A 7,500-nucleotide genomic window follows, 5' to 3' on the forward strand; every position below is an offset into this window, starting at 1 on the left:
GTGCAAGCTGGGAGTTTGTGGACAGAGCGTGAGTGTGTGTTGGAGTGAGCTCTACGGTTTGAGTGAGTTTTCTATCTTTTTTCTATCTCTTGTGGCTTTTGTTGTTAGGTAAAGAGGAAAGTTTGTAGTGTTTGTGAGGAGCGTCGTCGGTCAGTGTGCACTGATCGCCATGGCGGCGTCTCAGCACGTGAGTTTAGAAAGTTTAACGCGGCGGCACGGTGTTAAGGTTGTACCCGCGGAGCGTTGTTCAGTTGAGGATTGCGTCCTCGCTGTTGCTGCTGTGGTTGGTCATGAGTGCATTCTTTCTGCGTCAAGAATGAATAGCGCAATAGTGTTGTTTTTGAACAATGTTGACAAAGTCAATCAAGTTGTAGAGACCGGGATTGTGGTGAATGAGTCACTTACTCCAGTCATGCCTTTAGTACAACCAGCGAAAAGAGTAGTATTGTCAAATGTCCCACCGTTTATTAAAAACGAAGTGATTGAAAGGGAATTGTCCAGACACGGAAAGTTTGTGTCAAAAATTAAGAAAATCTCACTCGGTTGCAAATCACCACAGTTGAAGCACGTTGTATCATTTAGGAGGCAGGTGCATATGATCCTAAATAACCAGAATGAGGAGCTTAATTTAGCCATGAAGTTTAAGATTGAGGATTTTAATTATGTTATTTGTGCTACCTCAGATGCGATGAAGTGTTTTGGTTGTGGACAAGAGGGTCACGTGATACGCGTGTGCCCTGAGAAGAACGCAGATCAGAATGACAACACAGCCGAAACGCTTAATACAGATCATGCACAAACGAGTGATACAGTATCTTGTGTTGAAAAAAATGGAATTGACGATCGTGAAAGTAATAAAAATGAGAGTGTGGCAATAAACGAAAATGTGCATGAAGCTGGTGTTTCTGAGGTCAGTGAGCAGGCCATATTAGAGCATGGTGTGGATGTTGACATGACAGATGATCAGAGTTTTTTTAAAACACCGACATTAAAAAGGAAAACTAGGACCAAAGGAAAAGAAAAAAGGGCTAGTAAAAAAGCTAATGGGATGGCTGGTGATGATGCAAGGGAGGGGGACTCGGAGTCGAGTAATGTTGGGGAGTCTGCAGAGAATAGTGAATGTGAATCTTCAGACTCTGTGAGCTCAGCTTCACTGAGGCGATCTGTCCGCAGCGCTTACACATCGGACAAAATTAAAACGTTTCTTCAGACAACGAAGGGCATGAAAGGTGTAAATGTAGAGGATTACTTCCCAGATCGTGAGATGTTTATAGATTCAATCATGGCTTTAAGGAAGGAGGGTGGAGCTTTCACTGAGCAAGAAGTCTTTAGGCTGAAGAAAATTGTCCAGAAGTTAAAACTAAATTTATTGAATGATGAATTTGAATCAATCTAGCTTTTCTTTTTTTGTGAAGTGTTTGTTATTGGTGTGCTCATATTACCTTTTTATGAGTAGAATAAGATTGGGCACACTTAATTTGAATGGTGCACGAGACAGCAAGAAAAGAGCAATGCTTTATGAACTGACTAGACAAAAGAAAATTGATGTAATGCTGGTCCAGGAAACTCATAGTGATGTTTTTAATGAAAATGAATGGCTAATGGAATGGGATGGGTCGATTATTTTAAGCCATAAAAATCACTGTAGTGGTGGCTTAGCTGTACTTTTTAAGAAAAACTTTAAACCAATTTCATATGAGGTAGAACATGTTGTTGAGGGACATCTATTGAAAATAACAGCAAAATTTGAAAAAATGTTTTTAGTTTTTATAAATGTGTATGCTCCTGTTATTGGTCCTGAAAGGGTTGTTCTTTTTGATAAATTAAGTAATATTTTGTCAAACTGTAAAGAGGAAGAGTTCATATTTGTTGGAGGGGATTTTAACTGTACAGCAAATGATGGAATGGATAGGAATCATAGAGAGCCACATCTAGCTTCTCAACATGCTATAAGAAAGCTTATAGAAGAACATGATTTGTGTGATATATGGAGAACTCTATATAAAGAACAAAGGCAGTACACATGGGCGCACACAAGAGAAAATTATATTTCTATGGCTAGATTGGATAGGTTCTATTGTTTTAAGTACCAGTTTAATGTTATTAAGAAATGTGAGATTTTGCCTTGTGGGTTTTCTGATCACAGTCTAGTAATCTGTAGTGTTTTCATCACTAATATAAAGCCTAAGAGTGCCTATTGGCACTTTAATACTTCTTTGCTACAAGACAATTTTTTTAAGGATGTCTTTATTTATTTTTGGAAACAGTTCAGTTCCAGGAAAAAAGATTTTTCATCCCTACAACAATGGTGGGATCATGGGAAAAAAGAAATACAGCAACTGTGTCGTCAGTACACTCTCAACGTATCCAAGGACATTTCCCAATCAATGAAAACCTTAGAGATTGAAATAGTGGAACTTCAGAATTTGGTAGAGTCCACAGGAAATCGAGGACATATTGAGCTCCTCAAAGTAAAAAAAAGGACTCTGGATAACCTGTTAGGCATCAGAGCACAGGGAGCTTTGATCCGCTCACGTTTTCAGAGTGCGGTAGAGATGGATGGCCCAACTAAATTCTTCTTCGGTTTGGAGAAAAAGAATGGTCAAAGCAGACTTATACATTCTTTATACTCATTGGAGGGTATAGAAGTGGTGGAGCCTAAGGAAATCAGAAAAAGAGCTGTATTATTTTATTCTGAGCTTTATAAAAGTGAACATACAGAGGAAGATGAGCTGGCCAGCTCTTTTTATATGGGTTTGCCTAAAGTTCCAGATGAGACCAATTCTTGGCTTGAGAGGCCGCTTTCAGCATCTGAACTGCATGTTGCTCTGCGGAGCATGGATTGCGGTAAGGCCCCGGGAATTGATGGTCTACCTGTCGAGTTTTATAAAACGTTTTGGTCAGTGTTGGGGGGTGATTTGCTGGCTGTGCTCAATGATAGTCTGGCCCGAGGTTTGCTACCTTTGAGCTGCAGGAGGGCAGTCATTACCCTGTTACCCAAAAAAGGTGATTTAAAAGAAATAAAGAACTGGCGCCCTGTTTCACTTTTATGCTCTGATTTAAAGCTCTTTTCTAAAGCTTTGGCCATTAGATTGAGGGAGGTAGTTGGGCAGGTTATTCATCGTGATCAAACTTACTGTGTGCCTAACAGGTCTATTTTTGATAATGTTTATTTAATTCGGGATATTTTGGACGTCTCTAGGCTATTGGACATAGACACTGGTCTCATTTCTCTAGATCAGGAAAAGGCATTTGACCGGGTTGAGCACAGCTATCTCTGGCGCACGCTAGAGGAGTTCGGGTTCAGCTCTGGTTTTATTGCCATGATTAGGGTTTTGTACCGGGATGTTGAGAGTGTACTGAAAGTGAATGGTGGTCTTAGTGCTCCTTTTAAAATTAACAGAGGTATTAGACAAGGCTGTGCACTTTCGGGAATGTTGTATGCTCTTGCCATTGAACCTTTATTGGTTAAGATCAGAGAGAGCATTGAAGGTTGGACCATACCTTGCTCTGGAGCAAATTTTAAGCTGTCTGCATATGCAGATGATATTATTGTTTTGGTTAAAGGGCAAAATGATGTTGATCTTCTTAAAGACATTCTTGACAAATTTGGTCTAATTTCCTCTGCCAAAGTTAACTGGTCCAAAAGTGAAGCCATAATAAGTGGTAACTGGTCCCATGGTCTTCCTACACTACCAGGTGATTTGTACTGGAAAAGAGATGGGTTAAAATATTTAGGAGTATATGTTGGCAATGATTCAATGTTAGGCAAAAATTGGGAAGGAGTTTTAGAAAAATTAAAGGGGCGATTGGAAAAATGGAAATGGCTTTTGCCAAAAATGTCTTTTAGAGGGAGGGTGATAATAATTAATAACCTGGTGGCTTCAGTTTTGTGGCATCGTTTGGCCTGCATTGATCCTCCAAATGGACTTCTGAGTAAAATTCAAGCCAGTATGGTGGATTTTTTTTGGAGCACTTTTCATTGGATACCGCAGAGCATACTTTTTCTACCCAGAGATGAAGGAGGACAAGGACTTATCCATTTGCCCAGCAGGGGGGCAGCTTTTCGACTTCTGTTTATTCAAAGGTACCTCACAGGACCTGAGGATCTTGTCTGGAGAAAAGTGGCTGATGCTATTTTCAATCAAGCTGGCGGACTGGGATTGAACTCTGTCTTGTTTTTGATGGACTCTAGTAAGCTGCAGTGCAACGGACTGACTCCTTTTTATAAGGGACTTTTTAAAGTTTGGGACTTATTTGAAAAACGGAGGTTGGATGCGACTTCCTCGTTGTACTGGCTTTTGGAGGAACCTCTTGTGCATGGAGCGCGGTTTGATGTTACGTGTGAAGTTACACCTGGACTGCTTCATTGTTTAATTTCCACTAAGACATTAAAACTGCATCATGTGTTGGATGTTGCTGGTTCTGGTTTGAATAATGTTCAGTCCATGGCCGCATATCTAGGTGTGCGGTCGGTACGGTATGTAGAAAAAATTCTGGACTTTTTTAAGCAGAAACTCACAGAAGAAGAACATAATTTGTTAATTGAATTTCATAATGGGAAACTGGTTCCTAATAATACAGATCCCTTTCCAAGTATTTTTCTTAGTCCCAATCTCAAAGGACTGTCTGGACCTTTTCTGAACCTGAGAGGGCTAGAAGGGTTAAGTTTGCAGGGTGTTCAGAGTAAAGTTTTGTATAAATGTCTTGTAAAAGTTTTAAATAAAGCACATTTAAAAGAACGTAGTGATACAGTGTGGAGAGAGAAACTTGGAATAGATGATGAAAATAAACCTGTTTGGAGAGTCTTATACAAACCACCAATTGAAAAACGCACAGGTGACATTCAGTGGAGGGTTTTACACGGCGCAGTTGCTGTAAATGCTTTTGTGAGCTTAATTAATCCCAATGTGTCAAGTGATTGTCCTTTTTGTAAAATGAGGGAGACAATTTTTCATTGTTTTTTAGAATGTTCTAGACTGTATGAAATGTTTTGTTTGCTTGATGTACTTTTCATGAATTTTGGGGAGATTTTTTCATCTATGATTTGGATTCTTGGTCCCAAATATAGTGTGGCGCAAAGAATAAAAAGTCAATTGTTGAATTTTTTAATTGGGCAAGCTAAACTTGCTGTTTACATAACCAGGAGAAACAAAATAGAGGGTAGAGAAGGACAACATGTGGTTATTGTCTTTAAAAATATGGTAAAAGCAAGGGTTATGTTTGATTTCAAGTTCTATAAACTGATGAATGACTTAGAAAGTTTTTTGCACAAATGGTGTTTTAATGGAGCTATTTGTACAGTTGAAGAAGAAATGTTGATTTTTGCTATGATGTTACAATAAGTCTTGTTTTTTGTATCTCCTTTTTGTCTTTTGGATAATGTGATTGGGTCATTCGCTGACGTTGTAATGATATAAATAAAGTGTGTTGAAAACTCAAAACTCTCTCTCTCGTCAGATTGATTCTCCCTCTCTCTCTCTCTCTCTCTCTCTCTCTCTCTCTCTCTCTCTCTCTCTCTCTCTCTCTCTCTCTCTCTCTCGTCAGATTGATTCTCCCTCTCTCTCTCTCTCTCTCTCGTCAGATTGATTCTCTCTCTCTCTCTCTCTCTCTCTCTCTCTCTCTCTCTCGTCAGATTGATTCTCTCTCTCTCTCTCTCTCTCTCTCTCGTCAGATTGATTCTCCCTCTCTCTCTCTCTCTCTCTCGTCAGATTGATTCTCTCTCTCTCTCTCTCTTTCTCTCTCTCTCTCTCGTCAGATTGATTCTCTCTCTCTCTCTCTCTCTCTCTCGTCAGATTGATTCTCTCTCTCTCTCTCTCTCTCTCTCGTCAGATTGATTCTCTCTCTCTCTCTCTCTCTCTCTCTCTCTCTCTCTCTCTGCCTCTTCTCTCTCTCTCTCTCTCTCTGCCTCTTCTCTCTCTCTGCCTCTTCTCTCTCTCTCTCTCTCTCCCTCTGCCTCTTTTCTCTCTCTCTCCCTCTTTTCTCTCTCTCTCTCTCTCTCTCTCGTCAGATTGATTCTCCCTCTCTCTCTCTCTCGTCAGATTGATTCTCCCTCTCTCTCTCTCTCTCTCTCTCTCTCTCTCTCGTCAGATTGATTCTCCCTCTCTCTCTCTCTCTCTCTCTCTCTCTCTCTCTCTCTCGTCAGATTGATTCTCCCTCTCTCTCTCTCTCTCTCTCGTCAGATTGATTCTCTCTCTCTCTCTCTCTCTCTCTCTCTCTCTCTCTCGTCAGATTGACTCTCTCTCTCTCTCTCTCTCTCTCTCGTCAGATTGACTCTCTCTCTCTCTCTCTCTCTCTCGTCAGATTGATTCTGCTGTTTTCTCATTAGCGGGAGACGGGCTTTCTCTTCCTCCGCTTCAATCCCACAATGTTGTTTCTGTTTCTTCTTGGCAGTTCCGACAAACATCTGTTCTCGGAGAGTGACAGGCCTGTCCCGAACCCCAGCCAAAGGCAACAAACCCGCCGCGACCCCGTCCTCGCTTGCATCAGGCCCGGATACGGTTTCATGTGTTTGGATTAAAGTTAGTTAAGTTGTAACTCTACACCCCCCAATGGATATCGTTTGCTGAGATCCCGAATCGCTCCCACAAAAAGAGCCGTTTCCTCCCTCGCAGAGATGGAAAATCCCACAGAAAACGCTCTGGAGAGAGTCTCTAAACGAGGATTGTGTGTCACGTGGGCATCCGCTTATAAACACATCATATATCGGGTGTCCGGGTCCGGTATCAAACAGAGATCCGTCTCGGCTGTGTGTGCTTCAATAAAACCAGGAACTCTATAAGGTCAACGTGTCAGTTGTGTGACGGTGGGCATTGAGTGTGTGTGAGTTAACACACATCTGGTGCTGAAACGCATCGATTGTGCACAATCAAATCTGCAGATTTATTTCTACGTGACGTTTAAAAATTACTTTTGTTTGTGTAGCCAAATGCAAATTGGTGATTATTTAGTAATGTTAAATTTTATATTAAATATTGTATTTTTTAAATGCTTTTATATTCTTTTTTTAATGTTTGTCAATTTAAAAAATATATATTTATATACATTTTATTTTTCCATTAGTTTATAATTATTTATAATTATAAAAATAAAATATTTGAACACATTTTTATATTTTAAAATATTTTACATGATGTATTTATTTTTAATGTTTATATAAAAATATAATTTTAATAAATATTTTATTTAAAATTTGTATATTTTATATTTTAAAAATAGAATATTTAATACAAAATATTTTAATAAAACATTAAAAAAATACATTATGTAAAATATTTTTAAAAATTTAATATAAAAATGTCTTCAAATTGTTTTACTTACAGTATTTTATTTTTTAAACATTTCTTTATTCTCTATTTAATTTTTTATACTTTAAAAACAAATTAGTCAATACAAAATATAAAAAATAGAAATGTAATATAAAAACATGAGAAATAAATACATTATTTAAAAAATTAAACATATTTTTTATAATTGTATTACATAAAGTATTTTATTTTT

The 7,500-nt window shown here is 38.6% G+C and overlaps 1 protein-coding gene across 1 annotated transcript in view; it reads right to left on the reverse strand.

Annotated features, from left to right (window-relative positions):
* sobpb (sine oculis binding protein homolog (Drosophila) b) overlaps nucleotides 1-7,500 on the reverse strand; it is a 26,016-nt gene that overhangs the window by 17,557 nt on the left and 959 nt on the right. The gene's annotated exons all lie outside the window — the stretch shown is intronic.

Source organism: Siphateles boraxobius, unplaced genomic scaffold, assembly GCF_051911475.1.
Source record: "Siphateles boraxobius isolate OS27281-9 unplaced genomic scaffold, OSU_SipBor_1 262, whole genome shotgun sequence".
NCBI lineage: Eukaryota > Metazoa > Chordata > Actinopteri > Cypriniformes > Leuciscidae > Siphateles > Siphateles boraxobius.